Source organism: Podarcis erhardii, assembly GCF_964252035.2.
Source record: "Podarcis erhardii genome assembly, chromosome: 1".
Taxonomy (NCBI): Eukaryota; Metazoa; Chordata; class Lepidosauria; order Squamata; family Lacertidae; genus Podarcis; species Podarcis erhardii.
Genome location: NC_138497.1, coordinates 106696983 through 106713425, shown reverse-complemented (window position 1 = coordinate 106713425; position 16443 = coordinate 106696983). Strand labels below are relative to the sequence as shown.

The 16443-nt window shown below is 43.4% G+C and overlaps 1 long non-coding RNA gene across 1 annotated transcript in view; it reads left to right on the top strand.

Annotated features, from left to right (window-relative positions):
* The first annotated feature begins 9148 nt into the window (after positions 1 to 9148).
* Positions 9149 to 16443, top strand: part of LOC309348956 — a 145214-nt gene continuing 137919 nt past the window's right edge. Inside the window, exon 1 of the long non-coding RNA XR_014159595.1 lies at positions 9149 to 9243. This is a non-coding gene — a long non-coding RNA (uncharacterized lncRNA). The remainder of the gene's footprint in view (positions 9244 to 16443) is intronic.

The following is a 16443-nucleotide window of genomic DNA, read 5'->3' as shown; positions in this document are numbered from 1 at the left end:
TATATATATGCAGGTTTTGGTGTCCTCGGGTGTCTTCCCGTGTAAAAGTTGGGGTGTCTAGGCGACGTTTCGACGAGGTCTCACTCGTCATCTTCAGGCTGGTGCTTTCGGCTTCTTGTTACTGGAACAGAGCTGGATCTCAGTGTTTGAGTTCCTATAAATACTGTAGAGGGGGTGTGGTGTATAGCCTCCAATGTTCTGGGCAGAGAGGAAGTTCCCAGGCTAGTGTGCCTTTTCTTCTTTTGTTCCTTAATTACTTGAGAGATATCTTGAGTGATTTCTTGAGTGATATCCTGAGTACCACTTAGGTGGGTCATTAGGTGTGGATTAGTTGTTAAAGTCTTTGTGTCTTGACCTCTTGAACTTTGTGAAGAGTTTTCCTGAGAAGATGGCTGTACTGTACTTTGTTGTGCTCTGGCTTGGCTTCGTGTATAGGGGCGAGCTGTGGTTTTGTGGCTTGTGTCAGCCAGGTCTGTGTAGGGATTGCAGGGGGGTGCAGCATCCGGAGGTGCCACCATGGATTGGCTACTGGATGGTGTCTGTAATTCATCTGTGGAGAGGGTCTGGGTTTGGGTCTGGTGTGGTTGATTGGTGTTGGCGTTCTGTGTGCCTCTGGATCTGGTGTCAGTTTTTGTGGGGAGGGCTAATTTCCAGATGTCTGGCAAGCGGGATGTGTCGTCACGCTTGTTCATGTTGTGAGGGTGTTTCTCTATCTCGATGGCTTCCATGATTATTCTCTTGTGGTGATGTTCCGTGTTAAAGAGCAATTTGGAATCTGCAAAATTAATTTCGTGTCCTGTTTCTTTCATGTGTTGGAAAAGAGAGGAAGTTTTTTCTTCTTTTTTGACGGCATTCTTGTGTTCTGCGATACGTGCATTTATTCGTCTGTTTGTTTGTCCAATGTACGTGGCTGGGCAGACTTTGCAGGGTATTTCATAGATCCCTTGGTTTTCCAACTGGATTTTATCCTTGGGGTTTCTGAGGATATTGGCTATTTTTTGGTTGGTGCAAAAGGCTGTTTTGATATTGTGTTTATGGAGGATTTTGCTAATTTTATCTGTAGTGCCCTTGATATAAGGAAGGAGGGCCATGCCATTGTTTTCTTCTGTGTCTTGGTTTTTGGGGGGTGTTTCCTTTTGGATTAGCTTCGTAATCCTGTTTTGCTGGTATCCATTGGCAATTAACACGTTTGAGAGATTCTGTAACTCAGTTGTCAAGTGGTCTTTGTCCGCCAGGCGTTTGGTTCTGGAGATGAGAGTCTTGGCTACGGAGTTTATTTGTGCAGGGTGGTGGTGTGATTGTGCATGTAAGTAGCGGTTGGTGTGTGTTTTTTTCCGGTAGATAGTGTGTCCTAGGGAGCCATCAGGTTTTTTGTAGATTAGGACGTCAAGGAAGGGAAGTTGGTTGTTGGCTTCTATTTCCATAGTGAATTGTATTTTGGGGTGTAAGTTGTTGAGATGTGTGAGGAAGCTATCCAGTTTTTCCTTCCCGTGTGGCCAAATTACAAAGGTGTCGTCAACATATCTGAGCCAAAGTCGTCAACATATCTGAACCAAAGTTTGGATATCGTCAACATATCTGAGCCAAAGTTTGGATCTATGAAATACCCTGCAAAGTCTGCCCAGCCACGTACATTGGACAAACAAACAGACGAATAAATGCACGTATCGCAGAACACAAGAATGCCGTCAAAAAAGAAGAAAAAACTTCCTCTCTTTTCCAACACATGAAAGAAACAGGACACGAAATTAATTTTGCAGATTCCAAATTGCTCTTTAACACGGAACATCACCACAAGAGAATAATCATGGAAGCCATCGAGATAGAGAAACACCCTCACAACATGAACAAGCGTGACGACACATCCCGCTTGCCAGACATCTGGAAATTAGCCCTCCCCACAAAAACTGACACCAGATCCAGAGGCACACAGAACGCCAACACCAATCAACCACACCAGACCCAAACCCAGACCCTCTCCACAGATGAATTACAGACACCATCCAGTAGCCAATCCATGGTGGCACCTCCGGATGCTGCACCCCCCTGCAATCCCTACACAGACCTGGCTGACACAAGCCACAAAACCACAGCTCGCCCCTATACACGAAGCCAAGCCAGAGCACAACAAAGTACAGTACAGCCATCTTCTCAGGAAAACTCTTCACAAAGTTCAAGAGGTCAAGACACAAAGACTTTAACAACTAATCCACACCTAATGACCCACCTAAGTGGTACTCAGGATATCACTCAAGAAATCACTCAAGATATCTCTCAAGTAATTAAGGAACAAAAGAAGAAAAGGCACACTAGCCTGGGAACTTCCTCTCTGCCCAGAACATTGGAGGCTATACACCACACCCCCTCTACAGTATTTATAGGAACTCAAACACTGAGATCCAGCTCTGTTCCAGTAACAAGAAGCCGAAAGCACCAGCCTGAAGATGACGAGTGAGACCTCGTCGAAACGTCGCCTAGACACCCCAACTTTTACACAGGAAGACACCCGAGGACACCAAAACCTGCATTCCTGTACCCGTGAAAATCTACGAAAGCATATATATATATATATATATATATATATATATATATATATATATATAAAATCAACAGCCCACTGAAATTAGTGGAAAGAGAGTTTAAGAACTACAGAAAAGGCAGCAGAAGAGTACCTTATGGAGTGATTACCCTAGGGATTCCTGCAGTAACCTGAGTCTGAAAAAGATTGACCTGTGTCTGTTACTTGAGGTAATCAGTGGATCACACAATACATGCCTCTGGTTATCCCTAAATATCCAAATGCAGAAGTGTGGGTGGAGGCAGAGAATGGATTCCAGCACAATACTCCACCAGGCCTTTCTACATTCTGCCCTCCTTAAAAAAAAAGTTGTTTCAAACAAGGCAAATCTGTCATTTTCCCTCAGTTTCTAATTTTTCCAGTGTTAAATCCAGTTCTCCACATTTCCACATCAGCTTGTGTGTTTTTCTTTTAAAAGTCCTCATGATAATTCATCAGCATTTTAATATGACCTTCCCCTAACATACATAGGTTTGATTGCAGTTTCCCCTAATGCAAACACTTATATTTTGCCAAGCAGTTTTCCCTAATACGTCTTTTGTATGTATGTGTTTTAATGGACACTTTGCCCAAGTATATGTGTTTTTGTACACATCACATTGCAGGAGACATGCGTTGCAAAAATTCAGAGAAGTGCGAATGTTGAGAGTTGGCCCAAAAGGGTTTCAGAACATGTGAAAAGTTCACCTATAGATGTGAACTGGATCCATTCCCCCTCCATCCCTGTTTCAAACTTTACAAGCCATTCTGTTCAGTGTAAATGTAGACATCTGTAAGCGTAAGCGATGGAAGTCAATCAATGAAATTTTATTAATATTTTCATATTGAGATATTTGTAGAATAAATTTGGAAGAAATTCTTCCAACTTTTCTTCTTCTTTTCTCTCTCTATCTTTTCTTCTTCTTTTTTCTTTTCTTCTTCTTTTCTCTTTTGTTCTTTTTTATATATGTGTGATCTGAAATATATATGTATGTGTGTATTTGCTATATTTTGCTTATATTTTGTGATCATTATGTTAAATAAATTAATTTTAAAAAGTAAACATAGACATCTGAATGTCTGTCTTGTCCAAGTGTCCAGTGCCGGATGACATCTAGATGAAAGTTCTTAGGCAAGATTAAAACTTTCCTTCAGCACCCCAAAGGTGTGTGCTGCTGTAACCCAAATGGCTCTGATTACCTGCATGTAGCACAGTGTGTGCAGTACCTTCACATCCTCTTCCAGGAAGAGGAGAAGACTAAAGGGGTTGCAGTGCAAGTTCTTCAGGGGCTTAGGGATGCTTAGTAAAGAAGGCCACACTTTTAAATTGGGCTTCTTGCAGGTTGGCCAATATTTCCAGGATGCTTGACTAGACAGGCTTGATCTGGTAGGCTCTCCTTATGTCTCTCTCTGTGTGTGGATTTCAATAATGACAGGCAGGTACAGAAAAATAAATAAAATAAAAACGAGGGGTTTGAAAAATAAAATTAATAATTAGTTGATAACAATTGTTAATAAAGAACTATAGGCTGCAGCTATGTGATTGACTAAGTCCATGATAAAACATACTAAGAGGAAAAGGATATGTATATAATTGCAAAGGGTTGCATGGTCTAAATAAAAACAATTACTAATTTTCTTGTTTCAAAAAAAGAATATAAAAAGTAACCTTGAACTGTAGTAAATCCAGACACTTACATAGACCTGTGGTAGCTGACACTCTTGAGCCACTGTGATTGTGTATAAAATAAAGTAAGGCCAGGTGGCAAAGAAGCAGAAACCTCAAGCATATTGGACCCCTGGACATTTTTAGCTTATGTGAGTTTATTGCAAGAAGGGTGGTTTGCCTTATGTTATGTTTTTATGTCCTTAAAGCCTTTTGTTTTAACCAGTAGCAGATCCACCCCTCTTATCGCCTCACTACACTGCTGCAGCCCTTTTAATGCAAGAATGGGGAACCTTTCAGCCTCTAGATGTTGTTGGACTACAGCTCCTATTATCCCATGTGGCTTGAGACTGATGGGAGTTGGAGTACAGCATTTTGAGGGCCATGGGTTGCTTGATCGGTGACATATTTTATAGGGTGCTCCTCCTAAGTAGAAAAATGAAATGGTTAGGAAGGGCGTTGTTGTTCGGAAGCAAGAGGATTGCCTATTGCTTGAAAATACCACATAAAGACAGAAATAAAAATGTCATATTATATATAGCAAAGCAGGAGATATAGTTTTTACTTGATAGGTGGCATATAACTAGGAGTGGTATTATGAACAGAGAGGTTATATAACAGTAAAATGGAAGACTCAAGCAATGCTTTTGTTAGCTTTAGCTGAACATGAGCAGTACAAGTGATGGATCTGAAAACAAACAAAAACGAAATGTTAACATTTTCTAATTTAATTTTGAAATTCATAAATTCTTTTTTTTTTTTTAGTTATGGTTTATCTTATTAAAAAGTTGTCTTCTAAACTCCCCCAGCCGGCTATAATACAATATCTTTGTAGTAATTTAATGTGATATTTGCAAAGCATCTGATGCATGAGGTGAATGTACAATGGAAGAGATTTGAAACAGCATGAACTCAGCCTCAGATTCGATACATAATGGCTTGGTGGCAACTGCAGGAGCCAAGCTGTTCTTACGCTTTTGAAATTTCTGCCCCACCAACAGAATGGCTCCACATAGCATGTAGTGGCATTTGACTTAGGGTTAGAGCAGCGGTTCTCAACCTGTGGGTCCCCAGATGTTGTTGGACTACAACTCCCATCTTCCCTGACCACTGGTCATGCTGGCTAGGAATGATAGGACTTGTAGTCCAACAAATCTGGAGACCCACAGGCTGAGAAACACTGGGTTAGAGCAAAGGGACCCGATGTGGTGACCTCCAAATGTTGTAGACCACATTGGGACTAACAGTCTTAGCTAGTGTGTCCAATGGTCCTGAATGATGGGAGTTTTAGTCTGCAACATCTGGAAGGTACCATGTTGGCTACCACTGGTTTATTTGGGGAAGGAGTTCTTACAAAAATGTGCTAATGCCCAGCATCCTGATTGGATACATAAGGTCCCCTCCCCACTAAGCAAATTGATGATTTGTTGAGTGAGAAGGGGGTGATAACCCTCCTCCTTAGATAATCTGCACAAATCACCTGTGTGTCCTATATATGTGCACAAGGGAGGCTGTGTCCTCTGTATGTGTGTGCAGGAATATACTTGAGAGTATGGCTGGAATGTGGGCATCAGATTTATTGAGGGTGTCAGATTTATTGAGAAACTGTCTAGGCCATAGGTAGGCAAACTAAGGCTCGGCGGCTGGATCTGGCCCAATCACCTTCTCAATCCGGCCCACAGATGGTCCGGGAATCAGTGTGTTTTTACATGAGTAGAATGTGTCCTTTTATTTAAAATGCATCTCTGGGTTATTTGTGGGGCCTGCCTGGTGTTTTTACATGAGTAGAATGTGTCCTTTTATTTAAAATGCATCTCTGGGTTATTTGTGGGGCCTGCCTGGTGTTTTTACATGAGTAGAATGTGTGCTTTTATTTAAAATGCATCTCTGGGTTATTTGTGGGGCATAGGAATTTGCTTTTTCTCTCTTTTTTCCAAAATATAGTCCGCCCCCTCACAAGGTCTGAGGGACAGTGGACTGTCCCCCTGCTGAAAAAGTTTGCTGACCCCTGGTCTAGGCTATAATCCATTATAGAGCTGAGTACCCTTGTGCTTGACTGTGGTCCTAGATCAAGTGTGGAGAACCAATGGCCATGGATGTTGGGAGTCCAGCAACATCTGGAGGGCGAAAGCTTCCCCTATCCTTGCCCTAGATTATATTTTGCTTCTGTTAGGGACCTTGTGGGACAAAAATGTGGTTTTATGGAACATAATTCCCTAAATGGTTTGGAAAAGTACACTTTTGCAGCTTCTGCAGGAGCAATCTATGCCTGGAATAACCTATGTCTGGAGACACAGCCATAGGTTATTCCGACTTCAAGGCTCAGAGATTCACATACAGACGTGCTGAAGATGCATCACTTTCAGGAGTAAGAAATAGGGCGACGAGGATGAATGCAATGCTGATGGTTGGTTTTGCAAAATAGGCATCTTTGAGCGCAGCAGAAATTGTGTATCCTCAGATTGTGCACATGGGAATTTGTGTGTAGGGAGCCACACTTTGGAAATCCAAAGGTGCCCCAGACAGGAAGCATCCTTGGCATCCTCTCTCCATTAATTTAACTTCTGAATACCTTATTTTGTGTGCATTTGCATCCAATTTTGTGACTTTGACACCTGGCTTTTATGGGTCATACAATATGATAATCTGCATAGTAGGATCTGCAAATGCAAATTTTGCGCCACGTGAGCTGTTAGTGCTGTTGGTTTCAGTTGTGGAGTTGATCATTGACTCGATAGCCCATGCACCTGAGACTGGTGCCCTTGAAGCTCAGTGCCCCATGCTATTGCACAAGTTGTCTGCCCCTGCTCTGAGGCTTACTAGTTGTAGCTTCCACAGTTCTCCCCATCTAATGGAAAGATAGAATGAAGATTGAGCTCTCTTAAGCTTTGCAACCTCATTAGAACCTACCATGTGCCAGGTGGCCCAGGGAGGTCAATGTGGGACCTCTCTATGACCATTCCTTTTTCAAAAGAGAAGAAACTGGCAATGGGGTGTCTTGGATTATTATTTATCAAACCATGCAGTGACATCTGCAGAGCTACCTACATGGAGAAATCCGCCAAGTTTACCACCTCAAGTACACAATCCCTTCTGCTGCATATATTAGTCATATACAAACCGTGTGTGGTCTAGAGTAACCTGTGATCATAATTCAGTTTATTATCTATTAGCATCCTGTGCTGTGGGAACAGGTCAGAGCTGAATGTGAGCACAGAAAGTTCCATAGCATGCCAGTGTTATATTGCAAAATGAATTTTTTCTTATTAATAACAAAGCCTGGGTGAAAGCTGAGCTGCAGATTCCCTCTAGCTCAGATTTTGCTTTTTAGAGCAGCACTGCTTAACGTTTGAATAATATGTGAAGAACATCTCCCTCTAGTGTCTACTGTGTTGCATTTCTCACCCTCAAGTGGAGTGTAATGAATTGGCTATTCAGAACTTGTAAAAAGTTTGTTTTAGCCTAGAAACACTGAGGTTTGGTTTTATTTTAAAGGATGGTTCCTACTACTCAGAGTTGTGAGGTGTGCGAATTCTTCCCATTCTGTTCACCTGTACACCAGACATTCTTAGTTTGCATCATGAACTGGCAGGATGATGGGGAGGAGGAAGAAGAGCCCAGCGAGGCATGTAGCCAGGACTGGGACACACCGGGGGCAAGCTGGGGATGGGGAAGGAAGTACTCCCAGGGTGAGTACTTGATGGAGATCAGTGCACAGGAGCCAGAGCAGCAAGACGCATCATCAGAGTCAGAGGGGCCCCTGTCTCCACGAACACGACAGGCTCTGAGGCATAGGGAGCAGCAAGAGGCTAGAAGGCTGAGGCAGGCAAGGCCCCACAGCCCAGCTCCCTAGCTGGCCAGGTGGAGCTCGCCAGCTCTGGGAGGAGATTACTCAGCTGGAGTAGGCTTGAAACAGGTGGAGGTCACCTGCCTCATCAAGCCCAGGTGCTGCAATCAGCAGGCAAAGTACAAAAGGGAAGGAGAGCTGAGGTGCTGTGTCTGCTCAACTGCCCATGTTGATAGGCCTCGGCTTGGGTGGCCTGGACCTCTGTGGGACTGTGCTTTGGGTTTGACCGTGGATTGTATCCAGACTTGGCTTGACCTGGGACTGCATTTTGTGGACATTGCTGGTGTGACTTGACTCCCAGACCTTGGATTTTGGGCTTGACGTACTGACTTGTCATCAGGTAGGCCAGGGTTTTAGGACAGTTTAAACCCATTTAAATAGGCATACATAATTTGAATCTCAGTTTCTGCCTGATCCTTGTTTAAGCAACAGCTCTCTCTCTCTTCATGCCCAGCATCTCTCGACATTATTTGTTGCCACTTGCTTATCTACTGTTTGTTCATGCCTCTGTGGTGCCACACACTTTACATGGTCTTGGACCCTGGTATGAGGAATTTCCACTCTTGACTGAATAATTCCCATTAATCCAAGTTATGTGTGTTTACTCACAGGTCCAACTGATTTCAGTCGGAGCAACTCCAAGCAATTGTTCAGAGGACTGGACTGCACTCATTTGTGTAAAAATGGGAACAACACTTTTGCTTCACTTTAATTATCACATTGCCATGCCAGAGCACAGGAAGGCCAGTGAGCTAATAATTCCATGAACTGAGATATCAGTGGAAGAAAGGAAACTCTGTAGACTGAAATTTGGCCAAGGTGTAATGGGAATCTGTGCAAAAGTCCCAGCAAGACAAATTACAGCTATGATCTGTTTGGAAGAAGCAATGCACAAATGACATGAAGAGGAGGAGGAGTTTGGACTTGATAGCCCACCTTTCACTCCCCTTAAGGAGTCTCAAAGCGACTAACAATCTCCTTTCCCTTCCTTCCCCCACAACAAACACTCTGTGACGTGAGTGAGACGAGAGACTTCAGAGAAGTGTGACTAGCCCAAGGTCACCCAGCAGCCGCATGTGGAGGAGCGGGGAAGTGAACCCAGTTCACCAGATTATGAGTCCACCGCTCTTAACCACTACACCACACTGGCTTTCCAGCATGAGCCAGCAAAAGGTAAGCACATTAATATCCCATTTAATTCAATAGGAGAAAATGAGGGACAAGCCTTGGGTCAATGAGAGAGAGTCTGCATAGCATGTTATGAGGTCCCATCCCTGAAAGGGGGTGATCAAATGCTCCAAGGCTCAAGCACCCTTCACCTTGCCTCTGTCCCACAAGAGCCCAGATGCTTCCTTGGGGCATGGCAGAGGGAATGTGGTATTGGCACAGGAGGCTAGGGCTATTCCTCAAGCTATTCCTTTCACTCCAGGGATTCTAGAGTGCAGAGGGCAGTGTGCATTGTGTGAGCACCACTGCTCACAACATCCCTTGCTAGGAAAGATCTCTCCAGGAGACCACAGGGAGCCATTGTGAGACAATGATTGTCTACGTATAACAAGGGTCTGACTCAGCATTAGGCAGTGTCTTATGTCCTAATGAAGCATATGCATCTGTCCTTGAAATCAATGGCACATATATGTGGTTAATGTGGGCTGCATAGCATCCAGCACATATAGGAAAACAGCATGACTAGTCTTAAACAACATGCAATATACTAGGCAACTTCCTAATGAAGTGCACACCTCTATGGAGATGGAAGGGGGAAAACTGGAATGTTAGAAACACATCATGTTGCAGCATGCCCTTTGAGGGTTTTTTTTGGGGGGGGGTGGAGGGTGGGAGAGATGGCCTTGCAAATGTATCTTATTTCCTCTTTCCTAACTGGTGTAACCTATGTTAGAATCATTTCCTCCAACTGCAACAGTTCCTTGTAGCATGTGCCGAGCTCCCACTGGCAACAAGGATTTCTCCATTCATTACCATGGATTGCTCCATGTGCCCAAAGTGATGAATACGTAGGCTTCCCTTCCTGTGGAAACTCAAGTTGGAACTGTATTTCAGCACAGAAGGCCAGATTCCATAGTCATTTGCTGATCTGTGAATGAGAATTCTGGCAGATGAATGAAAATATGCCTGGGACTAGGAGGAACTATAAATGGCATGGCTAAAAGGCTTCTGACTGCCATTAATTCCAATGACTTCTCTTATCTGCGTGAGAATGTTTGGCATTTTAACACTTTAAGTTAAGTGCCTCCAATGTGCATTTAATTTAGATTTAATAACACCATTTTTTTCCCTTATGGAAACTCAGTCAATTATTGAAAGCATTTCTTGAGGTTTAGCAATTATTTAAGAGGTGAATTTACAGTAATGTAATTAGCTCAAATAGCATGTTCATAGAAGTAGCATATTTAAAACAACTTTAAATATTTGTTAGTGAAAAGGAAATATTTTATACCACTCTAATTTGGTAATATTGTCTAATAAAAATTTCAGTAACATTTAACAAGGCAGTTTATTCATATTACCAAGGGCATTCTGTGGTGGGGGGGGGGGGAGAGAGAGAGACACAAAAACTATAGCAAATGCAGTACCTCTAGTGGGAATGTAGCTAATTTAAAAACTGCACAAGCAATAACTTATTTGGATCTTGCTAAAATGAACCAGACAAAATTTAAATGTAGTGTTACATAGTTCAGAAAGGCTAATGCATGCTGCAATTGAAACATGTCACTCTGTAGTCATTGTTTACTGCGATAAAATTTAGGGTTCTGATAGCTTGTGGGATTTGTACCAGATTTCCATGTAGGACTAAGGCTGTGTACACACCATATATTTAAATTACACCCCCCCCAAACTATAGTTAAGGATGCTAGGAATACTAGCTCTGTGGGGGATAAACTACAGTCCCTATGGTTCTTTTTGAGGAATATGCAATAAAATGTTATGTCGTGGAACATTCAGAGTCCGTATTCCAGTCAGCCATGCCTTATTTCAGGATAATGGATTCTGTTGCTCCTCCTTCTGGTTCCTCCCCCACCCACTCACTCTCAGTATTCTGAGCCAACAGAGCGTGTTCAATATTCATTGGGTTGGGTTTTCCTGCCCTTCAGTTGTTGTTGTTCTTTTTAAAAGGATTTTGTACTTGTGCAAACTTGCTCCATGTGACAGCCCTTTAGATAGCTGAAGATGGCTGTCATTTCTCCTCTTTGTCTCCTCTTATTCAGGCTAAACATGCCCATCTCCCTCAACCGTTCCCCTTGATAATCTTGGTTGCCCTCCATTGCACATGTTCCGGCTTGTCAGTACCCTTAAATTGTGGTGTCCAGAAGTGGACACAGTAGGTGTGGCCTGACAAAGGCAGAATCGAGCAGTACTACTACTTCCCTTTATCTGGGCACTATACTTTTGTTGGTACTTCCTTTAAAAAACTTAAACTGTTGAGTAAGAGAGGAAAATTGAAAGGAATTTGAGGATCCTGTCACTAAATATATTTTAAAGATTTCTTAAAATAGATCTGGAACAGGATGCTAGTGAGGTAGGCAGCAGGACTTTCTGATGACCAATGGTGAAAAAGTTACTGACAGGTTGACATGGTGGGCTGCAGATGAATTCTTTGTGTTGGTCCTCCCTGTGGAAGTTGTCAGACACTTGTGCTTGAATCATGTTTTCCCCCGGGGGTGGTATTGAAAATAGGTTCTTAAATTTCACTCCGTTGAGCTTCTTCCAGTGAAGTAGTGGTTGTAATCAGAAAGGGGCCAGAGTTAGACCTCAGGTAAAATAATTGGGAAATATTTATTTCAATCAAAGCATAGAAATGCTGACAATATACAAACTCAACAATACAGTGGTACCGCAGGTTAAGTACTTAATTCGTTCCGGAGGTCCGTACTTAACCTGAAACTGTTCTTAACCTGAAGCACCACTTTAGCTAATGGGGCCTCCTGCTGCTGCCGCGCCGCTGCCGCACGATTTCTGTTCTCATCTTGAAGCAAAGTTCTTAACCCGAGGTACTATTTCTGGGTTAGTGGAGTCTGTAACCTGAAGCGTATGTAACTCAAGGTACCACTGTAATGAAAATATAAGAATAAAAAAGCATGTATGGATGAGAGTGCAAGTTATAAATGGCAAATGTGATTGGCATGTAAAAACAATTTAACAAAATTGCTACAAATAAAGCATGCATATTAACAAGCTCTAAGCTGCATTGTCCTAAAACTTGCACCATCCAAACTAGTTAGAAGCTTACTAGTATAGGGAGGTGGGGTAGGATTATAGCCACCAGTCCAAGCAGAGATCCAAGGAAATGGTTTGTGTGGACTAAGAGGGACTGTTGAGAAAAATGAATCGGGATCCTGGATAATACAAATGTGAAATAAGTTCGGATAAAAATAGAGGGGAAATGTTTAAAATTGACATAGTGAAGTATGAGAGCATTACAAGGGAATAAAGAAAGTAAAATAAAAATGGGAAATACTGAAAATAAAAACTGCATCTATTGAAGACTGTTCATGAACCAAATATCCATCCCGCACAATGGCTTAGAGAAAACAGCCAAGCACAGCTTTGAGGAAAAGGAGGAGGGGGAGGAGTCTAAGGCAAGGGAAATCTCTATTAGAAAAAGTTGGAGCTAAGCAAAAATAAACAAAGGAAGAGGAGGACGATTAAGACAGCACTAACGCTGAAGTTCAGTCTGTTTTTGATCCTGCTACACTTCCATGTTTTCCTGTCTTCTGATTCACTGTTCTCTTATCCAGTTGATTCTCTGACTAAAATGATGAATCAGTGGTAGACTCCTGTAAGAACAGGGGTTCTACTTTATGTTTTAATAATTATTGTTCAGGGATCAATACACTCTTGAAACAAGGAGTCTTGTGAACGTTGCTCAAAGTTGCTATGGAGTCTTGGTCTCTTTTTCACCCTGGTACATAGATCTCAGCTTGACCAAAGCCATGCCAAGCATCCTGTTTCTCACATGGGAGCAGTAGGCTCCAGGCAGACTGACACATTCCTGCTCTTAATGCATACATCCAGGTCTGCTTAAACCACAAGCCAGAGTTTTGATCGACCAAAATCGATATTCATTCCATTCTATTGCTTTATGGGATAATCAACCTCATCATGTGTGCAGATTTGTTGTCGATACTGAGCTGAGTGACAGGGGTCCCTTCTGAGCACCTTGATGATGTCTCAGTTGTAAGTGTCATCATGGAGCACTTGCTCTCGGGCAGTTGGAGCTGACCAGGTGTCATGACCCTTTCCCAGAGACCATGCACTCTGACTGGTTCAGAGGACAATGAGGCTCCATTTCTATCCTTGGGGAAGAGGTACCAGGTCTGTCTTCACAACTCTCGTCAGACAGAGGACAAGTCTTGCCTCTGATTCAGAGGAGTTGTCTCGGACAGTACTGTTGTCTCCCAGTCCTACCAAAGACTGGCGAATAAGGTGGGGGCCCTTTAACAACCCGAAAGCTTCTCTAGGGAGGTGGGGCTAGCTTGCTCAGATAGTGAGGCTCAGTGATTGGAGGCATAGCAGCTCACAAAGCCTACATAGCATAACCTTGGGAACTCTCCAAGGCCTGGAGACACTCTGGTGCCTTAAAGTCCTGCTGAGATACTGCTGGACTTTCCCTACGAGTTCTGAGCTTTCCAAACAGGAGTGGGGAGGCAGTGTCTGAGAATGTCATCTTAAAATAGTATTTATGGTAGGTACCCAGATGGGGGGGGGACGCGGGTGGCGCTGTGGGTAAAACCTCAGCGCCTAGGACTTGCCGATCCCATGGTCGGCGGTTCGAATCCCCACGGCGGGGTGCGCTCCTGCTGCTCGGTCCCAGCGCCTGCCAACCTAGCAGTTCGAAAGCACCCCCGGGTGCAAGTAGATAAATAGGGACCGCTTACTAGCAGGAAGGTAAACGGCGTTCCGTGTGCTGCACTGGCTTGCCAGAGCAGCTTTGTCACGCTGGCCACGTGACCCGGAAGTGTCTGCGGACAGCGCTGGCTCCCGGCCTCTAGAGTGAGATGAGCGCACAACCCTAGAGTCTGTCAAGACTGGCCCATACGGGCAGGGGTACCTTTACCTTTACCTTTACCCAGATGGGAGCCGAGGGTGGAGGGAGCTGGAATTGTCCATCCAACTTAGTGTTGTTGACACCAACAGGCAATGACTCTCCAGGGTTTCAGGTGGGACTATCCCCCAGCCCGACCAGAAGACAGCAAGGGTTGAATCTGGGACGTTTTGCATGCAAAGCCTGCGGTTTATAATTGAGCTACTGTGAAGCTGTAGATAGAAAAGGGACTGAATACAAGATGGCCAGTATCTTAATGTCTTTATACAATCAAAGCTCGTTCTGCGTCCACCTCTGCTTGCGTCTGCTTTGGTGAACATCCGCGGCAAACCCGGAAGTACCAGAATGGGTTACTTCCGGGTTCGCCGCTCGCACATGCACAGAAGTGCTAAATTGTGCTAGGTGCAGACGCGGTACTTCTGGGTTGCGTCATTTCTGGGTTGCGGTGGGGCCTCCAGAACGGATCCCTGCTGTAACCGAAGTTCCACTGTATAAAAAATAATATATGTTTCAGTAAAACGTCTATCTACATTGTACATCTTGTGATAGTACAAGTCTATGTGCACAGTCCTGGTCACCCCATATTATAAAGGAGATCCTAGAAATGCCAAAGGTACAGATCTCCAGGAGTTACTACACATGAGGAGAGGCCAGGATTCCCCATCTTATAGAGGAGCTCAACATGTGTACAGAGGAACTTACATAGAACCTCTTCTCATGTGTACCCAAAGTGTAGATGGCAGAGGGTGAATCTACCCTCTATGGCATCATGACTACCTTCATGTATTTTGGGGGCACCCCCCCCTTTTGTGGGCACTGATTGGCTAGGCTTGTACATGTGATTAAACCAGGAATTAAATAAGAAGCAGTAACTTGAAAGGAAAACAATGCAACAACAGAAATAGCAGTGGATAGGATTGAAAAAACGGTGAATATTCTCAGTTAAAGAACTTTACAGGAGATGGCATCTTCTGCTTCCCACTGCCTCCAATTTTTGTTTCTATTTTTGCCTGGACATCAAATATGGGAACATTCAGCTCACTCCTAATAAAAAAATTTCTTTGAAACATTTTCCTCTTACAATGCAATAAGAATTCTCTGAAGCACTTAACCTGGGCCCTTGGCACCACAAGGTTCTTCACTTGCTGCTTTCATGTGTTTTCCCCCTGAAGCCTCTTTATATTGAATTTGGAGGACAGCTGCCTGTCAGAAGTTTAACACTTTTCAAAAATATGTCCTCCCAATGTGATTTGACATCCTTGAATAGAATCAGGATTGCTTGTTGAAACAACAGTATGATGGAATATAAATACAAATTGGAAACATACTTGATCAAAATTCCCCTTGAGGAAACACTTTACTATGTTCAGATTTCACTTAATGACTACTCATGTCCTAGAAGGCAACTGTCATAATGTTCCATATAACTTGTAGTGTGGATACAATGGAGGGTCTTTTAAATTATTTGTGCAATTGCTATCTGTATCGGTGCATAAATGGAATAAATACCTCTGGAGGGTTGTTTTCTTTGTTCAGATCATGGACCATGCTCAAATCAGCAAGCAAGATGGGCTTCTTTCTTGCCAATAGAGCAGAATCTCTTTGGCTTTGGTCAAGGCCTAATTGGACTAAGCATGCCCAAGGAATTTCATGGCCTCTGCATTCGCAAGGGAACTCGTGACATGCAAACTACTGTGAGGCCCTAAATATTGCAGCAAGCTGTATGAGATAACCTGAGGTGGGCTTTTAAAACTTACTTTCTTTTTAAAGCAGCTGATAGTCACTGCAGGTGGCTAGTAAGTGCTGCTGCTGCTGCTGCTGCTGCTGCACACGTTTAAAATAAGGCCACAAGTTCCCCAGGGAGCAATAGGAGATTGGCATCCCATATCTCCTGGGTCGCAGCAACACCGTCATTTGGCCCTTGTTCCTGTAGCCTGTCCCTGATGAAACAGTAATGCTGAGCTTTCTTCCCTGTGCTTGGCCTCAGAATGGCAACTATTTGCAACTACAACATTTCAAAAGTGATATCCAACTGGGCGGGGAGAGTGATGGGTCCAAAATGTTGCGCCATTAGTGCAAGGACTTCCTCTTTTGCAATGGGACTTACTGTTCCTCACCTCACCCTGAGCCTCCTCAAATTTGCGCTGGGATTTCTACCCTGAGAAGCAGATGAGTGTGTGCATGCATGTTGACTGCGTTAGAAACAGCCCCCTTGTCTGACCACGATTTCCCTCAACTGAAAAACAACAACTGGAATATTAATTGATTTTGTACTACACATGAATAATGTGGTGCAACCTAGCAGTGGC